This window comes from Saimiri boliviensis, chromosome 8 (genome assembly GCF_048565385.1).
Source record: "Saimiri boliviensis isolate mSaiBol1 chromosome 8, mSaiBol1.pri, whole genome shotgun sequence".
Taxonomy (NCBI): domain Eukaryota; kingdom Metazoa; phylum Chordata; class Mammalia; order Primates; family Cebidae; genus Saimiri; species Saimiri boliviensis.
Genome location: NC_133456.1, coordinates 98,321,576 through 98,346,352, shown reverse-complemented (window position 1 = coordinate 98,346,352; position 24,777 = coordinate 98,321,576). Strand labels below are relative to the sequence as shown.

Below are 24,777 nucleotides of genomic sequence, written 5' to 3'. Positions count from 1 at the left end.
AATGAAATATTGAGGACTACAATAATGCTTTCCTGGTTCCTCCAAATCGCTTCCTATAAAGGGCTGTACAATGAGATTGCTTAGTCTACATGTGTATCTGTTTTATTCACTGATAATGAAAACTAATTTTTTAACAAGGAACCTCAAAATATCAGTAGCTTAAAACAATAAAGGTTTATTGCTGATGTGATCCTTCCATAGGAAAGAGGTGGCTCTTCTTGGGGTTTCTCTTAAATCGTTTCTTCCATGTTTCAGCCTCCACAGTCTAGAAGAGAAAGATTTTATATGATTATTAGGGAGGTTTATGGCCGGGTCTAGAAATACAACGTAAGGCCAGACACTGTGGCTCATGCCCATAATCCTAGCAATTTGGGAGGCTAAGGCAGGTGGATTACCTGAGGTCAGGAGTTCGAGACCAGCCTGGCCAACATGGTAAAACCCTGTCTCTACTATAAATACAAACTTAGCCAGGCATGGTGACAGGTGCCTGTAGTCCCAGCTACTCAGGAGGCTGAGCCAGGAGAATTGTTTGAACCCAGGAGGCAGAGGTTACAGTGAGCCGAGATCATGCCAGTGTACTCCAGCTTGGGCTGCAGAATGAAACTCTGACCTAAAAAAAAAAAAAAAGAAAGAAAGAAAGAAGAGAAAAGAAATAGAAACACAAGGTGCGCTCCCGTTTTTTAGACCAGAATCTAGTCCTAAGGCCATAAAGTAACTTCAAAGTGTTCTAGGAAGTGTTCTTTTCCTCTTTGCATGGGGGCAAAAAACAAGATATGCTTTCTTGATTCTTCAAAAAAATAAAAATAAAGGTTTAAACTTCCCAGTATGTCCAGTTTATTTCTTGGTATGCCATTTAATGAGCTAAACAATTTACTGGTAGAGGAAAATAAGATTCCATTTGACATCTTAATTTATGTGTATCTCAGCAGGCATAGTTGAGGTAGGTGTTAAGCGCAGCTGACGTTCCAAGGTCTTCTCTGAAGTTTCCCTGGTGATCTAACCAGGCCTTCTGGTTATGTTCTCCTCTAGGCTGTTATAGCAACATTTATCAAACATGTCTTTGTATTCTTTCTTTCCGTATGTTGTGCCTGTTATCTTCCTGTTTAAAGGATGCAGTTCTCCTCTGCTTTGTGTAGCTACTTATTTCTTTGCTCAGTTCTTGTATTCTTGCATTTATATTTTCAGCCTGGCTTCCTAGGGGTCCTCCCTGTGTCTTCTCAGCCCAGTGGTCAACCAACGAATGGGCAGAGATTATACTCAAACACCTTCGGTACAAAGTATATGAATTAACTGGAAAATTACCCTGCAGCCTATATTCAGAAAAAAATGATGTTCAATGAAACTAACTTACAGAGTCAGCCAGGATGTTAGACTTAGCAAAGATGTCAACACAACTATTAAAATTATGTTTAAAGAATCCAAGCTAATCTTCTTATGTTTAGTAATATTGTATAGAGTGGTATATTGTCGTATAGCATAATATTGTAACTAGTAATAAAGGACGTGTGCTCTAGAGTCAGACCGCAAGGGTTTGGATCTTAGGTTCATTACTTACTTGCTATTTACCTTACCTAGTTATTTAACCTCTTTCTACCTCAGCTTCCTTATGTAAAAATAAGCACAGTAACTAAAGTACCTATCTCATACATTTACTTTAATGACTGAACATGATAAAATATATAAAGCACTAAAACTGGCAAGCATTATAACAAAACATGCAGTTAGCTCTCAGGAGATGCTAAATATTATGATTAATACAATATAAAACTATGACTTCATTTGCTTGAATCTTCTTTTGCAGGTAGCATTATAAGCTGACCCATAGTAGATCACAATAAATGTTTACTGAATGAGATCACGAATATTTTGCTTGGTTGGTTAGTTTTTGTTTGTTTGTTTGTTTGTTTTGTTTTGTTTTAGTTTTTTAGATTTTTGTTTTGAGATGAGGTCTCACTCCATCACCCAGGCTGGAGTGCAGTGGCACAGTCATAGATCACTATGGCCTTGAACTCTGGGGCTCAAGTGATCCTCCCACCTTAGCCTCTCAAGTAGCTGGGACTACAAGTGTGTGCCACCACACCTGGCTGACTGTTAAATTTTTTGTAGAGACAGGGTCTTGCTATGTTGCCCAGGCTGGTCTGGAACTCCTGACCTCAAGCATTCCTCCTGCCTCGGCCTCCCAAAGTGCTGGGATTGCAGGCATGAGCCTCCGTGCCCAGACAGAAATTGTATTTTTCATGCATGAAGTAGAGAGCCTTCCACTTCAGTGTAAGGGAACTATAAAAAGAAATCTTTCCCCAATGTATTTCCTCTAGTTCCACACAGATGTCAACCTTAATTAAAATATAATCTTTTTATTCACAATTAGGAATCAATGATAAATGCACATAAACCTGAAAAGTAACATATTAGCTTAAATTCAGACTAGAATTTACCATTTAAACAATACAGTATACTAAACCTTAAGAGAAACACCTCCTAATACAACATATCTAAAAAGCTGGATAAAATTTAAAAATTTAATTTTATATGTATAACTGCACTGTTGTCAAAGTAGAACTTCTGTGAAGGGCAGAAATCATATGAAAGCACTGTTCCACAGAAGCACAGCCACTTACCCTGGGGAGTTTATCTTTGGCTTGTGACCCAGACCTAGGTTCCAGTGGTCTCACCAGGGGAAAAAAAGCCTAAAGACCAAGATGGAACAACACACATTAAAAAGCAAGAAAGATTCATGTAAGGACAAATGCACATCTCATACAGAGTTCATGGAGATAAGTGCTTGCCTCACTGTTCACTCTAGGAATAACAGGAAAAAGAAAATGTATTCCTTCAAAATGTCCAACCACAAGCCTACCACGTTACCTTTGTAGTCCCCCAAAACGGTAAGATCTGAGTTTAAAGTGGCCTCAAGTTGTTAGTATCCCAGGTTCTTTCTGCTTTACAGGAGAAATGTAAATTCTTTCTGGAAGAATGCAGCTTAAACCCAAGCTTCATATTAAAAATAAATAAATAAATAAATAAAGTTGCTTTTTTTTTTTTTTTTTTTTTTCCTTTTTGAGATGGAGTTTTGCTCTTGTTGGCCAGGCTGAAGTGCAATGGCGCGATCTCAGCTCACACAACTTCTACCTCCCGTATTCAAGCGATTGTCCCGTCTCAGCCTACAGAATAGCTGGGATTATAGGCATGCGCCGCCATGCCCAGCTAATTTTGTATTTTTAGTAGCGATGGGGTTTTTCCATGTTGGTCACGCTGATCTCGAACTGTTGACCTCAGGCGATCCACCTGCCTTGGCCTCCCGGAGTGCTGGGATTATAGACGTGAGCCACAGCACCCAGCCAAAAATCAAGTTTCTAAGGAAAATGTGCTCCCAAACAAAAAGTCACTAAACACAAAAAAGTGAGAACAATTAGCAAAAGAGGAGAAACCACAGAGTAGAGAATTTCAGACATAGGAGTTAGCAGATCCAGAATATGTAAGTTTGATCTCTAGTATGTTCAAGGAGGTAAAAACATACAGCAAGTATCACAGAGTTACATAACATTAAACGGTGAAATAATAATGGAAAGTAGAAACTGCATTAATCATTGGATTAGACTTAGCTGAAGAAAGGATTTATGAACTGAAAGTTTTTAATGATTCAAAATGCCATTTAAAAAGACAAAGTGGGGGTAATTGTGAAAGAAGTGTTTGAGAATAAGGAAAATATAGTGGGGAAGATAGAACACATTTCAGATTGAAGGTTTAGGGGAGGGGAGGAGGGTAGACTTCTGTGAAAGATCAGATGGTAAATGTTTTAGGCTTAGGGGCCATAGAGCCTTGGAAATACTCAACTCCGCCATTGCAGTGCAAAAGCAGCCATGGGTAATAATTTAAATAAATGAGCCTGGCTACATTCTAATAAGACTTTATTTCTACAATGGCAGCACACTAAATTTGGCCCTTGGATGACAGTTTGTTAACTCCTAGACTAGGAAATCATAGAAAATCAGAGCATAATAAAATTTGAAAAGAGAATGGATTATACCTTAATCAAGATGACCTAAAAAGTAAAGCAATTAACTCTCAAAAGAAAAAAAGAAAAGGTACAATAATGGCTAAGAATTTTCCAGGAATAAGAAAACAAAATAATTCTCAGATTCAAGGACCCAAAAATTCGAAGCAAGACAAAATAAAAATCAATCCACATCAAGATATGTTACTGCAAAACTGCATAACAAGAACGTAAAAGAGAAGATTTTAAAGTAGCCATGAAAGTCAGTAAATTCTTTCCCCCCGAATCATGTAAACACCAGTAAAAATTGTGAAAAATAACCATATCAGGGTCCTGGAAATCAACCAAAGGCAAACAATAATTATGAAGCATTTACTTATGAGAAACTTCTAGACCTTTGGGTAAGAATACTAGAGTCTGTGACTTTCCTTCCTGGGGTTACCCCCATCACCTAGCCATCAGCAGAAACATGGTTTATGCTGTACTTTTTCAAGAGGAAGGCTGGCTATGAAAATCAGCAGCTTAACTGTCAGAAGGGACTGATTTGATTTGGAATGAAAGGTAAAAACCATACTAAGTAGCATTGTCAGTAGAAGTAGCAGATTTGGTAAGAAATAAGTGAGTAAAATCTGCTGCTCTTAAGCTTGAGGTTGTGGTCTCATCTGGGTGAGCAGAAGTCAAGCAAGAAACTTAACAAGGAGATCCTGGAAGAAAGGGCTGGACATGCTTCACACCGCCACAGCTGGTTGGTAAACATGGATGCCCTCCAGGAAGACCAGACATAGACCTGAGAACAGTCTAAGTCAAAGCAGAGGTGAAAATGCTCAAAGTTTGAACACATTCCCCAATACACCTAAACACACACACAGAAAGTAGAAGTCTTACCACTTGAGGTGTTTGAGTATAATCTCTGCCCAATCATTGGTTGACCACTGAGAAGAAACAAGAATGATCACTAAGAAGCCAGGCTGAAAAATACAAGAATACAAGGACTGAACAAACAATAAGTAGCTACATAAAGCAGAGGAGACAGACTCCATAGATGAATTCCTAGCAAGTTTCTTGAAAAAGAAAAAAAAAAAACCCTTGGGGGGAAAAAGTAGGAATGCTATATTTTATGATCTATCATGTTAGTTTTCAACAAAATGGTACAAATTATGCAGAGAAACAGGAAAGTCTACCCTGCAACCTATACTCAGGAAAAATAGTAGTCAATGAAGTTAACTTACAGAGTCAGCCAGGATGTTAAATTTAGTAAAGATAACAACACAACTACTGAAACTATGTTTAAAGAATTCAAGGGAAAAATGTATAAAGAATTAAAAGAACATATGACTAGTAATTGCACAAGAGATAGAAAATCTCAACAGAGAAGTTGAAATGATTTTTAAAAGAATCAACTATGTACATAGAAAATCCCAAAGAACCAATAATAACAAAAATATTAAAACTAATAAGCAAATATAGCAAGATTACAGAATACGAGGTTAATATACAAAAGCCATATGTTTTTCTGTATACCAGCAATCAACAATTGAAACTTGTAAGTAAAAACACAACATTTACATTAGCACCAAAAAAAATCAACACCTTAGGTATAACTCTAACTAAATACACATATGATCTTTATATGAAAAACTCTAAACTTGAAAAGAAATCAAAGAAGATACAAATAAATGAAGAGAGGTACATGTTATTGGACAGGAAGACTCCATGTTGTCAGAATATCAGTTATTTCAAATTTGATCTACAAATTCAATGTAATCCCAATCAAAATCCCTGAAAATTATTTTGCGGATATTAACAAACTGATGTAAAGTTTATGTGAAAGGCAAAAACCCAAAAAGTCAACACAATACAGAAGGAGAAGAATAAAGCTAGAGAACTGATACTATCCAACTTCAGGACTTACTATTAAGCTATACTAATCAAGACAGTGACATATTTATTAAAAAATAGGCAGACAGTGGAACAGAATGAACAGTCCAGAAATTTACCCACACAAATATAGTCAAATGATCTTTGACAAAGGAACAAGACAATTCAATGGGGAAAGATTAACCTTTTCAATAGCTGAACATCAATAAAAAAAAAAAAAAAAAAAAAAAAAAAAAGAATCTAGACACAGTCCTGACACCTTTCACAAAAATTAACTCAGAAAAGATCCTACACCTAAATGTAAAATCCAAAACTATAACATTTCTAAAAGTTAACATAGGAGAAAATATTTTAATCACTTAAGATTTAATCTTAAGATATTAAAATTATCAAATATGCAACACAAAAGCAAGAACTATGAAAGAAAAAAAACTGACAAATTGGACTTTATTAATATTAAAACTTCTGCTCTATGAAAGACACTGTCAATAGAATGAACCACACACTGGAAGAAATATTTGCAAAACACATGCAAAATATACAAAGCACACTTAAAACTCAACAGTTTAAAAAAACATACAACTCAATTTAAAAACAAAAGATCTGAACAGACGTCTAACCGAAGAAGATATACAGATGGGAAATATGCATGTGAAATAATTCACAATATTATATGTCATTACAAAATTACATATTGAAACAACATACTATTACCCACCAGTTAGAATACCTAAAATAATAAATTTTTAAAAATCTGACAAAACAAATGCTAATAAGGATGTGGAGTAGTAAGAGGAACTCTCATTCATTGCTGAAGAGGACATAAAATAGTCCAGTCACTTTTGAAGACAGTTTGGCAATTCCTTACCAAGTTAAACATTGACTTACCATAAAATCCATTAATTCCATTCCTGGGTGTTTATCCAAATTAGTTGAAAACTTGTGTCTACACAAACACCCACACATAAATGTTTATAGCAGGGTTTTGTTTTTTTTTTTCATGATTGTCAAAATTTGGAAGAAGCCAAGCTGTCCTTCAGTACGTGAACGAATTAACTGCAGTGCCTTCCTGAAAGGGTATATTATTCAGTGATAAAAATCAAAGCTCTCAAGCCATGGAAAGACATATAGGAAATTACAACTATCCCAAAAGATTCAAATATAAAACAAAGCTATATGTTAAAAGTCAGCAATTACTCATGGTCAAAGCTTTTAATAGTCAGGAACTCAAGTATATATACTTAATCTGAAAAAAAAAGGATATCTATAGAAAACCTACAGCAAATATTAGAGCCAATGGTGAAATATTAAGGGAATTGTCTTTATAGTCAAGAGCAAGACCCAACTGCTAACATCATTTCTTTTCAACATTCTCCTAGTGAGCCTAGCCATCACAGTAAGACAAAAATAAGAAGCGTAAAAATTAGAAAGAAACAAAACTGCCATTATTTACTATTTATCTGTCTGAAAAATTCAGATGAATTCATATATTATTAGAATTGGCAATTTCATAAAATTCTTTCATGTAAGATCAAGCTCAAAGTTAACTTTTAATACCAAGTATAGTCAAACGTGATGAAACTGTAATTCTCACACTTTGATAACAGAAGGGTTTGAGGCTTTATAAATATACCAATGATGAGTATTTGAGTAATTCTGCATGTGGACATAAATTTTAATTTTTCTTGAGTAAAAACCTAGAAGTAGAATTGATGGGTCATAAATAAATACATACAAAATTTTATAAGAAACTTCTAACCTGTTTAAATGGTGGTTGTATCATTTTGCATTGCTACCAGCAATGTATGAGAATTTCATTTGCTCCACACTCTTACCATAATTTGGTATTTTTAATTTCAGCCATTCTAATAATGTTTTCATTTGCATATCCTTCATAACTAATAATATTGAGCATGTTTTCATGTTTGTATTTGTAATCTGTAAATCTTCTTTGGTGAATTGACTTTTCAAATATTTTACCCATCTCTAGTCAGTTTGTCTTACCACATTGATTTTTAAAAACTCCGGCCGGGCATGGTGGCTCAAGCTTGTAATCCCAGCACTTTGGGAGGCCGAGGCGGGTGGATCACGAGGTCAAAAGATCGAGACCATCCTGATCAACATGGTGAAACCCCGTCTCTACTAAAAAATACAAAAAATTAGCTGGGCATGGTGGCGCGTGCCTGTAATCCCAGCTACTCAGGAGGCTGAGGCAGGAGAATTGCCTGAACCCAGGAGGCGGAGATTGCGGTGAGCCGAGATCGCGCCATTGCACTCCAGACTGGGTAACAAGAGTGAAACTCCGTCTCAAAAAAAAAAAAAAAAACAACTCTTTACATATGTAGATGCAAGTCTGTTATCAGAAATATATTTTGGAAATTATGTCTCAGTCTATTTCTTATACATTTCCTTACATTTAACTTTTGAAGACCTAATGTTTTTAATTGTGTAATATAATAATTTATTATTTTATAGTTCACACTTTTTTATGTTCTAAGAAATTTCAGTGTAACCTAAAGTCACAAAATATTCTCCTATGTTTTCTTCTAAAAGCTTCAATCTTTTTAGGTCTTACACTTAGGTCTATAATCTATTTGGAGTAGATGCTTGTGTTTGGTCTGAGATAAGCATTGAAGCTCATGTTTTACCTATGAAGATGCAAATATTCTAGTGTGATTTATTTTAAAGATTATCATTTTCCTCATACAATTTCTTGGTATCTTCTTCAAAAATCAATTGAACACATATGTGTGGTTCTATATCTGGAATTTCTATTGTGGCCCATTGATCTATATATCTTGTTCTAAACATACATTCTTGCCAACTGTAGCTGTATAAGATTTGAAATTATGAAGAGTTGAATCTTCCACTTTTGTTCTTTCTTTTCAAAATATTTTGGCTATTTGAGGTTTTTACATTTTTGTATAAATTTTAGAATCAGTTTGCTATTTTCCACATAAAATCTAGCTAAAATCTTAATTGGGATTATAATGAATCTACAGATGAATTGGGGAACAATTAAAAGCAAAACAATAGGTAGTTTTCCAATTCATGAACATGGTATACCTTGCCTTTTATGTGTGTCTTTCTTAATTTCCCTCAGCAAAGTTTTAGAGTTTCTAGTGTACAACTCTTGCACGTATCTTATTAAACTTATGTGTAAGTAGTTCACTTTTTTGGTACTATTCTAAATGACAATTTTGAATTTTAATTCCCAACTATTCTTTGCTAAAATATAGAAATGCAATTAGTCTTATATATTTGCCTCATCTTCTGTGATCTTACTAAACTTACTTACTCATCCTTACTCAGCTTTATGGTAGATTATTTTGGATTTTCTATATAGACAATCATGTTCTCTATAAATAACAATAGTTTTATCTTTCTCTTCCTAATTGGAATGCATTTTATTTCCTTTTCTTGTTTTATTGTACCAGCAAAAGCCATCAGTAAAATGCTGAATAGAAATAGTATGGGCAAATACATTGTCTTTTTTCTCAATATTTTTCAAATGTTAGAGGAACTTTACATTTCTGGGATATATCCTACTTGGTCATCATGTATTATCCTTTTTATATATTGCTAATTTCCAGTTGCTAATATTTTTTAGAGACTTTTACATGTATGTTTATGATAACTTTTAATCTGTAGTTTTATTTTCTTATATTATTTTCTGGTCTTGGTATCATAATAATTCTGGCCTCAGACTGTTAGAAAACATTCACCTGCTTCTGTTTTCTGAAAGAGTATAAATAAATTTGTGTTATATTATTCTTAAATGTTTAGTAAAATTTACCAATAAAGCCATCTCAGCCTGGAGTTTTCATCTTGGTTAGATTTTTTAATCACCAATTCAGTTTTTTATAGATATAGGACTACTACCTATATCTTCTTGATTGAGCTCTGGTAGTTTCTATCCTTAAAACAATTTCTAAACTTCATCTATGTTGTCAAATTTATTGGTATAAAGCTATTCATGATAGTTTATTAAAATGATTAGATCCTCTCTTTCGTTCCTGTTATTGGTGATCTGTGTGTTCTCCTTTTATTTCTCAGTTAGACTGGCTTGAGTCTTATGATGGCTTGAGTCTATTAGTTCTTTCTTAGAACTAGATTTTGGTTGCATTGGTTTGTTTTTCCATAGCTTTCTGTTATCTATTTCATGGATTTTTTTGCTCTTTTTTACTTTTCTCCTTCTCCTTATTTTAGATTGATGTTTTTCAAGGTGGATGTTTAGATTATTACTTGAGACTTTTCTTATTTTCTAGCATAATCACTTATGGTATAAGTGATATAATATCATATAATGCTATAACCTTACCTTTAAGCATGCCTTAGTAACATCACTCAGATTTTTATGTCATTCTAATTTTCATTCAGTTTAAAATGTTTTATAACTTTTCTTTTTTCATTTTTAATCTCTAGATTATTTAGATGTTGGTTGGTTAACTTCCAAATATTTGGGGCTTTAAAAAATATCTTTCTGTTACTGATTTTTAATTTCATTTGGTTGTTATCAAAGAAAATATTCCATATATCTTCATATCTCTGTGCAGCACCTTCTCTGACTGAAAATTATGTCTTTGCCTCTCTGAACTGGGAACTCTGTTTCCTCAGTTCAGAGAAACTGATGAGCTCTGTTTGGATGTCCCTTCCCTGCACTATGACCTGGAAACTCTTCAGACAGTAGCCTGAGACATTCACTGGGCTTACCACATTTGTTTTTATTCTCTTAGCAGTCACTGTCCTGTGCTACATATTGTGCATTGTCTGAATACCATTGTTTCATATACTTTGTCTGTTTTCCTGGCTGTTTAAAGAGGAGGGGTAATTCTGGTTCCTTTTATTCCATCATTGCTAGAAACAAGTTAAAACTATTTAAAATCATATTATGTTTCCTCATATACCAACAAACAGAAAATGCAACTTTAAAATAATGGCATCTGCGGTTGCTGAAACAATATATCTAGGACTATATTAAACAAAAGATATACAATGTGTAGAATATTATAAAATGTGATAAAAACACATTATTGAATACCTAAACAAATGGAAGAAAAATACTATGTTAATGGATGGGGAAACTCAATAGTGTAAATTTATTTACAGACTTAATGAAGTATCGATGAAATTTTTAGTAGTTTTTGTTTTGCATGGAACATAACAAGATGCTTATAACATTTGTATATAAGAGGAAATGACTAAGAATACCCAGGATACTCCTAAATAAGACCTATTGCCCAATCTGAAATCATGATTTATAATAAGCCAGATATGAACAGTGTGTAATAGCACAACCTGGATGAGTAGATTGTCTACAATTCAAATCTTACTTAGGTACCTACAATCCATTTCTTTGAGCTCAATTCCTTCATCTATATAATAATAGTGCCCACTTTGTAAGGTAATGATGAGGAATAAATAAATTAATATGTGAAAAGTTCTTGGGACAGTGACTGGCATATCATAAATGTAAATATATAGTTGCTATTTTATTATTATCGAGCTCTAAATCATTAAGACAGAAAAGCATAGAGATAGAAAAGTAGACAAACAAAACATTAGGGAACCAAGAAAAGACTCCCACAAAAATGGAATCACAAAGCTGAGATTTCAGATCTATGGAAAAGGGTAGGTTATGGGATGGGATGACTGATCAATTGATTATCCATGAGGAAAAATATGAACACTAAAAACAAATGTTCATTAGCTCTAGAATGTAATATAGTCATTCCTTGTAATACATTCATGCCATGCACCACCATAAAAAGTGAAAATGAATGAATTACAGCATATCAGATACATACATACGTAAATCTCAAAAAACATAATGCCGAGCCTAAAAAAGTCACAGAAGAAAAAATACAACTTACTTGAGGACATTTATGTAGACTTTTTCAAAAGCAAAACTAAACAATATATTGATTTGTGATATATAAATATCTATAAAACTATGAAAGAAAATAAGAGACCCATTAAAATTAAATCCCAGAAAGCTGTCCCATCAGGATCTGAGGAGCATGTGACCAACTGGAGGTACTTAGAAGATTTCAAAGACTTCAAAGGGAAATGTATTATTGCTAAAGCTTGGCAATGGGTACAAGTGTATTCTCTGCATTGTTCTTATCTTTACATTTTAGCACGTATCCTTTCTATGTTTGCTGTATTTAAAATTTTTTATTTAAAAATCATCTGAAGAGTACAGAAAAATCTAAATGAATATTATTTGTGCTATACTAATAGTTTCCTGCTTCCATAAAAAAGTGTTACGTTGAATATTTTTAAATGTAACATTGTGAAATGAACTTCTTGCTTTAACCTGAAAAACTTTCTGAGTTATAAATATCCCCTGGCAATTATTTCCAGAAATCAGGCTTTCAATGGGTTAGAATTAGGGGTCTCCTGAGGACATAAAAGACATGTCCAGGAAGTGGGAAGAAATATAGGGAGCCAAGGGCTGTGCAATAACATTAGAATATAATGAAAAATAAACTTATATTTCACAGTTTTCCTAGCTGCCCGTAAGTGGATAAATGTTTTGTCTATGTTTTTTTTTTTTTTTAGGGAGAAAATGTTTTCTGAATAATCTTACTTTCGATTAAGGATACATATTATCTCAGAAACAGACCTTAACGGCCTCATTCGATTTTGTAAATTACAACTGTCTAAAAGGAAGAGGAACATCAAACCTCTCTTTAAAATAGATACTGCTTTATTTTTCTACATAAATATCTACATTGCCTTGTTTTGTGAACATGAGCCTACAGAGATATGAGAGGTATAGACTATTCTCACACATCACGCCATAAATTCTTCCTTTCATCTACTCTAAGGAGTATTCGGGGACTGATGTGAGCTGCTTTTTGCTCATAAAAACAAGTGCAGGGTGCTCAGTGGATCTTTATTTACTCATTTAGAAAATATGGAACACTGTAGTTCAGGACCCTCTGTAATATAATTCTGAGCATATTTTGGAAAGGCAGAGGATTTGCTAGCAGTGATTCTGAAGCCAACTGGAGGAAATTTGCCCCCCAATTTTCAGAAGGATTTACTACACCTTCTCAAGAAAGAAGTGATCTCCAAGAAAAATATAAAGCCAGGGTCAGAGAACCAAGGAACCAGAAGACAAGTTTTGAAAAGATATTCTCAGAGTCTTTATGAGACCATTTGATCTCTAGCCTTGTCCATGATGCACAGAGTGGTCATTTGCATTTGTCTTCGTTAACGTGGAGAGAGAGAGAGGTTTTAAGTTCCTTACACAGCCATGTTATATCATCTCTGCGCGTTGCAGTGTGGCTGTGTGACAATTCAAGGGAACATGGTGGATCTGCTGGGCAGCCATGGTTAGGCATCAGAGAGAAAATCGCTTCCCTCTTCTGAGTACAGAGTAACTCTGGCCATCTTCTTAAACCTACCTTGTGAAAGCACAGCTTGCATCTAGTCATTGCCCAGCCTGCAGAAAGCTAGAGAGAGAGATAGTGGACCATTGTCTAGCCCTCATTTCGTAAGAAGTTCAAACACCAACTACATGAAAATATGAATTCAAATAATTTATCATTGTGACAAAATAGGCATAACATAAAATTTATCATTTTGAGCATTTTTAAGTGTGCAGTTCTGTGGTGTCATGTCTGTTCACATTGTTGTTAATATGGTTTCACTCTGTGTCCTCGCCCAAATCTCATCTCAAATTTTAATCCCCACGTGTCAAGGGAGGGACCTGACAGGAGGTGATTCAATCATGGGGGTGATTTCCTGCATGATGTTTTCATGATAATGAGGGAGTTCTCACGAGATTTAATGGTTTAAAAGTGGCATTTCCCGCTTCGCTCTGTCTCTCCTGCCACCACGTGAGAAGTGCCTGGCTTCCCCTTTGCCTTCCACCATGATTATAAGTTCCTGAGGCCTCCTCATCCATGTGCAATTGTGAGTCAATTAAACCTCTTTCCTTTATAAATTACCCAGATTAGGGCAGTTCTTTGTAGCTGTTTGAAAATGGACTAATACAGTTGTGCAACCATACTCACCGTCTGTCTCTGACACTTTTTCATCTTCCTTAACTGAAACTCTGTACCCATGAAACACAAACTCCCCATTTCTCCCGTCCCTTGTACCTGACAGCCACCATTCTAATTTATGTCTGTATGAATTTGGTAACTATAGGAACCTCACATAAATAGGATCATACAGTATTTGTCCCTTGGTGACTGGCTTTCTTCACGTAGTATAATGTCCTCAAGCTTCATCTACACTGTAGCACACGTCAGACTTTCCTTCCTTTTTAAGGCTGAAGAATATTCTGTTGTGTATGTGCCACATTTTATTTATCCATCTATCTTTGTTTATTCATATATTCATGGACATTAAGATTGTTTCTACCTTTTAGATCTTGTTAATAATACCACTACAAGCATGGCCGTACAAATATCTGTTTGAATCTTTGCTTTCTTTTCTTTTGGGTATATCCTAGCAAACAGAACTGCTGGATCTTATGGTAATTCTAAGTTTAATTCTTTGAGGGACTACCATTCCATTTTCCACAGCCAGTATCCCATTTAATATTCCCTCTAACAGTGCACAAGGATTCCAACTTTTTCACATCCTAACCAACACTTATTTTCTATTGTCTTTTTTTTTTAATGATATCCATTCTCACGAATGTGGATCCTCATTGTGCTTTTGAGTTGCAGTTCTCTAACGATTAGTGATGTTGAGCATTTATTTATTTATTTAGAGACAGGGTCTTGCTGTGTCTCCCAGGCTGGAGTGCTGTGGCACAATTACTGCTCACTGCAGCCTTGATCTCCCAGGCTAAAATGATCATTCCACCTTAGCCTCGCAAGTAGCTGGAAACACAGCACATGCCACCCCATCCAGCTATTTTTATATGTTTCACAGAGACAGGGTTTTACCATGTTGCCCAGGCTTATCTCAAACTCTGGGAGTCAAATGATCTGCCCACCTTGGCCTCCCAAAGTGCTGGAATTACAGGCATGAGCCATTATGCCCACTGCCAAGCATCTTTTTATACGTTTCTTGGCCTTAAATAATTTTTAAAGCTGTGCAATCTCACCTTCAAAAAGCCATTTCTTAATTTCACTGTTTGTGTGCGTGTGTCTGATTTCTTTATTACTTATGTGTAAAATTTATGTGGTTTGAGTAAAGAGGGAAAATGGAAATGGAATCTTTAAACACATTTGAAAACATTTGTGTTTCCTTTGTTGATGATCACATGATTTTCAAAATGTTTAATGGACTTACTTTGTCCCCATCCTTCATCAAACGTTAATTAACATGTAGCATTGTCCTGGAAGCTAAGCACATTCTTAGGTTTATTCGGTTTTGCTCATGATTTCTCATACCTCCCACTGCTGTTAAATCAGAGCCTTGGAAACGACAAAGGATTTCTATAGGTAGCTCAGAAAAATAGCAGATGTGTGTTGAACTACATGTCATCCCACATTTCCACAAGTGCCTACAATTCATGAAATAACCTCTTTTTTTTAATATTTGGCTTTTAGTAACCTGAAAAATCCAATATGTTGGATGCTTTATTATAACTAAGAAGTTGCGGAAGAAAACTTGAAATTATACAAATGAAACCTCATCACTTTTACAAGTTACAGTCAAAGAATTAATAAGCTCATTTGATTGCCAAATAATCATTGCAGTGTTACTCAACTCCTTTAAGTCTTCATAGTTTTGTTTTGTTACTTTGTTTGTTTTTGAGATGGAATCTCGCTTTGTCATCTAGACTGGAGTGCAGTGGTGCATTCGCGGCTCACTGCAACCTCGGCCTCCTGAGTTCAAGCATTCCTCCCACCTCAGCCTCCCAAGTAGCTGGGACTACTACTTGGGAATATGTTTTGTATTTTTTTGTAGGAGTGGGATCTCACTATGTTGCCAGGCTGTTCTCCAACTCCTAGGCCCAAGTGATCCCCCTCCCAAAGTGCTGGTATTGCCGGCATGAGCCACTGTGCTCGGCCTCTTCATGAGTTTCATCTGTATGTTTTCTGTCTCAGAACTATGTAAGTCTCACTGGGATCCTTTGAAGAGAGGGAGGGGACTCCATCACTGCCTCACTTGGATTTTAAAGTAAGAGGTCATGCCCATTAGACTCACAAGTATTTCAAACCTCATGGATACATCTGAAAGCATATTACTATTATTACTAATAAGTCATAAGAATAACTTCTAAGTTACCCAGTGTTTTTAGGTTGCTGTGCTTTAATGCTTGAAATTACACTTTCAATAATATCACTGGAGACCACCCTATTAAGAAATAGCTTATTTTTACTTCAGGATTCTACTCTCAAATATAAAATTTTAACTTACACTGAGAGCCAAGATAATTCTTAAAATGGCACATGGAAAAACTGTGACTACAAAACTCCAGCCTCCATCACAACCTGGCTGTCTAACACATTTTCGTACAACTTTTCAAACTGCTTCTAAATCCCCCGTTGGTTCAGATAAGTCGCTCAGCCTTCTATGTAAGGGAGTGTTTTGCAATAAAAACCCAAAAAAGTTCCTCTTGGCACTGACAATTTTATAACATAATGAAGCATGTCCTAAATAATTTTAAGATTCTTTTACAATATAGAAGCACAGATGGGTGACATCATGGTATAAAGCAACTTTGACTGAAGTCATAAAAAATGCTTTTTAAAGGGTTCTTAGAAATTAGAGTTGGTAAATCAAGAAATCTTTCTTTAGCACTTGACTAGAAAATTGAGGAATCTGAACTTACAAGCCTTTGTCTTGAATTTAGGAATCATGAACATTTTACAGAATAAATGCAGACCACAAATTCAGTTATCCAAGCACTCACAGCCTTCCTGCCTACATATGGCCACCTTTATAAAGTAACTATCAGTGTAAAATGGCAAAGCAGGATATACTCCAAGTAGCCAAAGAGGTGGACCCTGTGCTTGTTTCCACTATGTTTTATAATTAAGTTAGAATCAATATTGGCTGTTCTTGGAGACCATGACACTTACCCCAAGTCTGTCAATGTAATATAATGTCCAAATAGTAGAGTGAAATAAATTTAAGAAATTGTTCACATCTAGGTTTGGAGCCATAGCAGAGTTCACCCATCCACACACAAAGGGAGGCAAAAAAAAAAAAAAAAATCCATATAACTGGTATTGGTCAAGGAGACAGGAATCAGAATATTAGCATTCATAAATGGTTTTAATTGGCTGCTATTGAACAGGTGTCAATGAAATACTAGTCAATTTGTCCAGCCACCTGTTTTTACAAATAAAACTTTATTGGAACACAGCCTTGCCCATTCATTGGCATTTTTTCTATGACAGTTTTCACACTCCGCTGGTGAAGTTGAATAGTTGAACAGAGGCCCTACAGTTCAAAAAACTGAAAATATTTACTTTTTGGCCCATTACAGAAAAAGTTTGCTATAAAACATTCTGCTAGGATATCAAGCCAATCTTAAGGCAGGAAAAAGTAGAAAAACTGGGATTAAGCCAGGATGAAGCAGGACATGGGTATTTTATAACCAATAAAATTATTACCTTTAATTCATATGCTTTCTTACAGTTGTCAAAGTGTTTTGTATTCATTATCCCACTTGATTGTTGGAAGAACCTTGTGATATAAACAGGGTAGTTGCCACAATACTTTTTTCAAAGTGATTTGGCCCTAGGAGATGAAGTGATTTCTCCTTGGTTACATAACAAGTGGGGGTCTTCTGGCAGGGTGAGCTTAGAAGTCAGACAAAGCTGGCCAGGTGCTCATGCCTGTAATCCCAGCGTTTTAGGAGACTAAGGGATGAGCTCAGGAGTTCGAGACTAGCTTGGGCAACACAGTGAAACCCCAACTCTACAACACACACACACACACACACACACACACACACACACACACACACGCACGCACAAATTAGCCAGGCATGGTGGCACATGCCTGTGGTCCCAGCTACTCAAGAGGCTAAGGCAGGAGGATCACCTGAGCATAGGAGGTGGAGGCTGTGGTGAGCTGCAATCACACTACTGCACTCCAGCCTGGGTAATAGAGTGAGGCCCTGTCAAAGAAGGAGGAGGAAGAGGAAGAAGAGGAGGAAGGGGAGGGGAGGGGAGGGAGAGAGGGGAGGGGAGGAGGAGTTGGAGTCAGAGTTGGACAAAGCTTACCAAGTTGTTTGTCTTGACATCTGGTCAGAAAGCAAGATCAGCAGGCAGGGCAAAGGAGAAAGTTCAAGAAGCCCAGCAGACACCTTGCTCAGGCACGTTGCACCTCAGGAGAAGTCGCAGACATCCTGGAGCATGTTTCCTTGCTAACCTTTTTGGAGACTTGCTGGTTGCACACAGGAAGCTGTTCTGCTCACATCCTCCAGGCTGCTGCCTTTCCATCTGCTCTTCAACACAGGATGTCGTTCTCCCAGATCAGAGCTGCTGGATTCCCATGATACAACGCTCATGCACACATCCTCTCTGGGGACTCTTGCAGTCACCAAAGTGCAGTGCATTTTGAGGTCTGGCACACAGCATCCAAGATGACAGAGGCACTCTTCCCAGGTCACTGCTGTAACTAAACAGCTATTCTATGTTCACACCCTCTGTACATGTGGATGGCGGCCAGACTTTATGCTTTGTTGAGAAGAGGGCAAATTCTAGGGCCAGACTGACTGAGTTTAATTCCTGCTCCTGTACTTAGTATCTGTGAGATCTTGGGTGAGTTTCTGGACCTCTGAGAGTTTCATTTTGCTCATCTGTGTAATGGAGATAATAATGGTGTCTACCTCGTAGGGTCACCATGAAGGATGAATGACTTAGGACAGTGCTGGGCATATAGTAAGTGCACAACAAGTGTTAGCAGTTGTTCTTGATGATCACTACTGTCTCAAGGAGAGCCAGGGCCATACCATAGCCTGCAGCATTTTCTCCCTGGGAGGGAATTTTTTGTCTTGGGGTACCTGATGCCTTTACAGCCTCAGTTGGATATAAATTGTCACCAAAATATTTGCTCACATCTTGCAGATTGGAAAGCAGATAGAACTTTGGAAAAAAACACTCCATATTTGTAACACCAATGTGCTGATACACTAGGAAGACACTAACCATCCCAGCTTCTGAGGTGGAGTATTATTTCCTGGAAAGATGGTCAGGGCTGATTAGTATCACCAGCTTGTGGTGCAAACCCCAGATAGACATTGCACAGAGCTCTTGTAACGTGAGGTTCTTCTCAAGAATTATGAAGAAATGAGGGAAGGTATTCCCTTACAGATTATCTCTGTTTCCATGTTCAAAACTGCAAAAAAAAAGTTTGTTTAAAGCTGATAGCAGGAATTTAGGTTAGCTATAAGAAAGAACTAGTAAATACGGAGATTTCATGTGCTGTCAAAAAAGCAAAGTCAGCTATGCCTTTGGGATTTGGAAAACAGAATAGACTCAGAGAGATGTGAGGCAGCTCGAAGCTAGGCATTGCTGAACCAGGAATGCACAGGAGATCCTCAGAGCCAGCCCCCTGCTATGGATGGAAGGAACAGTCATGCATGGGCAGCCACTGGTGTCAAATCCTGCCAGAAAACAAGTATACATTAGTAGGTAGAGCTTCTCATTAGAGCCCAGGTGAAGGCCAGCCAAGAGCAGGGTTACTACAGGCTGTGGCCTTGACCCAGACCCAGGGAGGAGAGCCCCAAGAGCCACCTCCTTCACTGGGGCAGCCAAAGAACATCCCTAAGTCAGGCAGCTCAGGCAGTTACGAAAGCAGAATCTGGAAGCTTTGGTTCATCAGAAGAGCTGGTTCACTTACTCAAGCTCCATATTTGAAATACTGTAAAGTTCTCTCTCTTTGGTGAGGACTGATTTCAACAGAAAGGATTTCCAGACAGGTCTGGAAGCATTCAGTCACAAAACTAGAGATATATGTGTGTGTGTGGTGGGGTGGTGGTGGGGGGGCGGGGTCAGGGAGGCCCAAATGTACAATGAATCATTTAATAGTGGTATCACTCAAGATGGTTCAAGAAGATGTTCTCATGCTGAAAAGTGATGGTAGCTGGATTTGGAATAGACAGGTGTATTCATCCATTTGCATGGCTATGAAGAAATATTCAAGACTGGGTAATTATTCAACCATTGTGGAAGACAGTGTGGCGATTCCTCAAGGACCTAAAGATAGAAATCCCATTTGACCCAGCAATCCCATTACTGGGTATATATCCAAAGGATTATAAATCATTCTACTACAAGGACACGTGCACACGAATGTTCATTGCAGCACTGTTTACAATAGCAAAGACCTGGAACCAACCCAAATGCCCAACGATGATAGACTGGATAGGGAAAATGTGGTACATATACACCATGGAATATTACACAGCCATCAAAAACGATGAGTTCACGTCCTTTGTAGGGACATGGATGAACCTGGAAACCATCATTCTCAGCAAACTGACACAAGAGCAGAAAATCAAACACCGTATATTCTCACTCATAGGTGGGTGTTGAACAATGAGAACACATGGACACAGGGAGGGGAGCACTACACACTGGGGTCCGTTGGGGGGAAATGGGGGAGGGGCGGGGGGGTGGGGAGGTGGGAAGAGATAGCATGGGGAGAAATGAAAGATACAGGTGAGGGGACGGAAGGCAGCAAACCACACTGCCAAGTGTGTACCTATGCAACAATCTTGCATGTTCATCGCATGTACCCCAAAACCTAAAATGCAATAAAAAAAAAAAGATTTATAAAGAAAAGACATTTATTTGGCTCATGGTTCTATGGGCTGTACATGAAGCGTAGTGCTGGCATCTGCTCCTGGTGAGGCCTCCAGAAGCTTGAAATCATGGCAGAAGGTGAGTGGAAACCAGCAAGTGACATGCCAAGAAAGGGAGCAAGAGAGAGGGGAGGTCCCCAACTCTTTCAGACAAACAGATTTCACGTGGACTAATAAAGTAAACTAATAGTGTGAGAATGCAGTCCTTACCACGAGGATAGCAACAAGCCATTCATGAAGGATTCACCCCCATCACCCAAACATCTCCAGTAGGCCCACCATCAACACTGGAGGTTGAGACTTGGACACACATCCAAACCAAATCAACAGGGTTGGAAAGCACTTGGAATTTTAGAGTAGAAAGAAAACTTCCAGTCCCATCCTTTCTGAACAGGCCAAAGGATGATCAGGCCAATTCCATAGGTGCTGACAGTGAAATCATGAGGCTCAGGGAGAAGATCCATAGGGCCCTGGAAAGCAGAGGCTGTCACCGACACATGCAGGGGGCTTGTTACAAAGTCTTAAGGAAAAGGCAAATGTCAAGGTTCAGTGTGCTGAAGCTTGCTAGGATTAGGTCATTGTGGAGAGATACTAGCCCAGAAGGGGTCACACATAGGAATGAAACCCAGGCTGGGGGTGGTGGCTCAGCCTATAATCCCAGCACTTTGGGACGCTGAGGCAGGAGGATCATCTGAGGTCAGGAGTTCAAGACTAGCCTGGCCAACATGATGAAATCCTGTCTCTACTAAAATACAAAAAAAAAAAAAAAAAGAAGAAGCCAGACATGGTGGCAGGTGCCCATAGTCTCAGCTACTCAGGAGGATGAGGCATGAGAACCCCTTGAACCCAGGAGGCAGATGAGCTGAGATCGTGCCACTGCACTCTGGCCTGAAAAGAAAAGAAAAAGGAATAAAACCCACAAATTCAAAGTAAACCTCAGAGCAAACCTGATCACTGGTAAATTATGTCTGGAAGCCTAACACTCTGGAGTAGTTGGGCAAGATGCTTACTGATCATAGGAGAGAGATTGTCTATTCCGGATTAAAGCAGCATTCCTGGGATAAGCTTTATAGGTGTGTATTATTCCCAGAGGAAGACAAGGTTTGTTCTCTAGAAACTGGTCTTTTACTCTGAGATCTTTTACTCAGAATTCAAACAAAATCTTTGTGATCTAATGGCTACTTTCTTAGTTTTGGAATCAAACTCATGATAAAAATAACATAGACTCTACAAACTCTTCTCTTTCCTTTTTTTGCTTTGGTGCTAGGAAGCTCACAGCCAAATTTCTATTCCTCCAGACTCCATGATTATTCATTTCTTATTTTAATGTCACACAGATCTTATCTTAGTAGTGTATGCATTTTGCAAGCCAACTCACGTCCTTTGTTAGGAATGAGGTAAGGGTAGAAAAAAAATAAAACCTGTCTTCTTTATTTCTGCCTTTTATTTTTATAATGGTTTTCTGTTGTGCAGGCTTGAAACTGCATGACCAGGCAAATGTTTCTGTATCAACTTTCTCTTCTTTTCTTGGTTTAAAATAAAAATATGCCATGCATTGTTGATCTCGGCTCCTGTGTTCAGCCTTTATGATGGCCTGAGGGTTTGATATACACTAAAATGACAAAGCATTCCAGGAAACTTCTAGTGAATGGAGAAAAAGAATAATAAACCACGTGGTGCTCTTCAATGGACTTTAAAATATTGACCTTGTGGATGAACCAGCCTTATTTAAACAGATGTGTGAGTTTGGGTGCAGACATGTGAAGTCTGTTTCTTGAGTGTCAGGGGATACATTTACCCCAAGTATTCCAGCTCAAACCAAGCATGGTCACTGAAATTCTGATTAGGTGACAAGTGAAATAAGCTTGGTGCTCTCAGGCAGGTTCCCCAGTGCCCCCATAAAGGGACATGACCTGATGATGGCAGGTAGTCCCTACCAAATGGAAGAAGCAAATATAAGCGAGCAGACCTGCAAGTGACCTGTCCCCTAAGATGCAGCAGCACCTGGGAGGGCAGCCTAGGAAAGTCGGGTCCAGCAGCTGCTAGTACGGGCACAGGGAAGGGAGATGCTTCCAGTGGCTCAGACAAGCAGCTGTTTCCAAAGCCCACTGAGCATGACAGTCACCTGAGAATTGCTTTTTTTTTTTTTTTTTTTTAAAGTCAGGATCTCACTCTGTCACCCAGGCTGGAGTGCAGTAGCACAACCTCTGCCTGCTGGTCTCAGGTGATCCTCCTGCCTCAGCCTCCTGGGATTATAGGCATGTGCCACCATGCCCCAGCTAAGTTTTGTATTTTTAGTAGAAATAAGGTTTCAACATGTTGACTAGAATGGTCTCGAACTTCGAACCTCAAGTGATCCACCCACTTCGGCCTCCCAAAGTGCTGGGATGACAGGCACGAGCCACCGCACCTAGCCAAGAATTGCTTTTATGAATTTCTGGGACCCTCTCTTGGGCTTTTTCCAGGAATTCTAATTCATTGGGCCTGAGATGGAGTCCAGAAATGTTGATTTTTTTAAGAGGCTCCCCGTCTGATTCCGTTGTCTTTCAGGTTTGGAAAAACCACCATGGCCTAAAGAAAGCTGCCCTGGCCACCCTCCACTCTACCCCCACCCCAGCAGTGCAGACATCTATGTCATATATTTGTATTTATTCTGTTGATATACACACAGTCCCCAACTTATGATAGTTCAACTTAGGATTTTTTGACTTTACAATGGTGGGAAAAGAATATGCATTCAGTAGAAACCATCCTTTGAATTTTGAATTGTGATCTATTCCCAGGCTAGTGATACACAATACACTACTCCCTATATGCTGGGCAGCAGCAGCGAGCCACACCCCCGGTCATCCACACAATCGTGAGGGTGAACGACAGATACTCTACACTGTTTTGTGTAGGAAGACGGTTTGCCCAACTGCAGGCTACTTTAAGTATTCTGGGCAGGGTTAAAGCAGGATCAGCTAAGCTATAATGTTTGGCATGCTAGGTATACTCAGTGCATTTTTGACTTACCCTATTTTCAACTTTCAATGGGTTTATCAGGACCTACCCCCATTGTAAGTCAAAGGACATTTGTATCTGCATGCAAATGAATATGTACACATATGTATATATGGACATATCCATATGTATCTCATCATGGTATCATATATATACACAACTCCCACTGGCTCTGTTTTTTTGGAGAACCTAATACAATTCCACCTCTACAAGTGGCCTATAGCATAATCACTTTGATTTTTCCCCCTCTCTTTGTAAAATTAGTCTAATTATACTGGCTCTCCCAGAAAAGGAAAGTGTGCTGTAATGAAACATCATTCTTTTCCTCTGAAATGCTTCTATCCACACTGCATGGGTAAACCACCTGTTTTAAATGGTGTCAAGATGCAGTCACACTTCTTTCCTGGCACTTATCCTTCCAGCCAGCTTTCCAGACTAAAGTCCTTTGCCAGGTGCCACAGCCCTCGGATTCATGTGATTTGTATCCATCACGGTCCGAGCTATGTTGCTGTCAGTCATTATTCTGAGGCATGAATCTAAAATGTGAGCCTGGTCTCTGGAGTGGCCACTTGGCTAGTGAGTGGGGAGTCCTGACTGGTACCTGCCTCCTGCATCCTTGCACAGCTGTAATGCTCCTCAATTGGCAGCCTATAAAGTAGCCAAAGTTAGTTTCTTTGTGAAATCTTTTCCTGAAAAGAAAGACGACTGCTAATATGATGAGGGAAATGAAGAAACCTGAAGAAGCGTGAGAAAGCAATAGTTCTCGAGCAGACATAAAGATACTTTGGAGAAATGAAAGCATGGACTTTCTTATTTGGAAAGAATTATTTAGAGTAAAAGGCTCACATAAATTTCATAGTTATGCTTTACTAAATTTAGTGGGGTGGATTTTATTATACAGCAGTATTTGCAAATGTGGTGGTTCATTACATTTGCAGGACGCTTCTCATAATATTAAGGGTTTACTCTCACATTTTTTTCTCCCAGTTTATAGGGCTGAGGTTATGAGTGTGATTCTACTATGGACTCTGTGGTCTGAGTGAAGAGTTGATCTTGTAACTGACATTTTTTATAAGGCTATGCTAGACCTATTAGGAATCATTAAAACTGAATTTTTGGAAAAACGGGCTAAGGAAAGTATTTATTGAGTGCTACCATGTGCCCG

The 24,777-nt window shown here is 37.9% G+C and overlaps 1 protein-coding gene across 1 annotated transcript in view; it reads left to right on the top strand.

The window, feature by feature from the left end:
* Nucleotides 1-24,777, top strand: part of KIAA1217 (KIAA1217 ortholog) — an 820,690-nt gene that overhangs the window by 294,585 nt on the left and 501,328 nt on the right. The window lies entirely within an intron of this gene.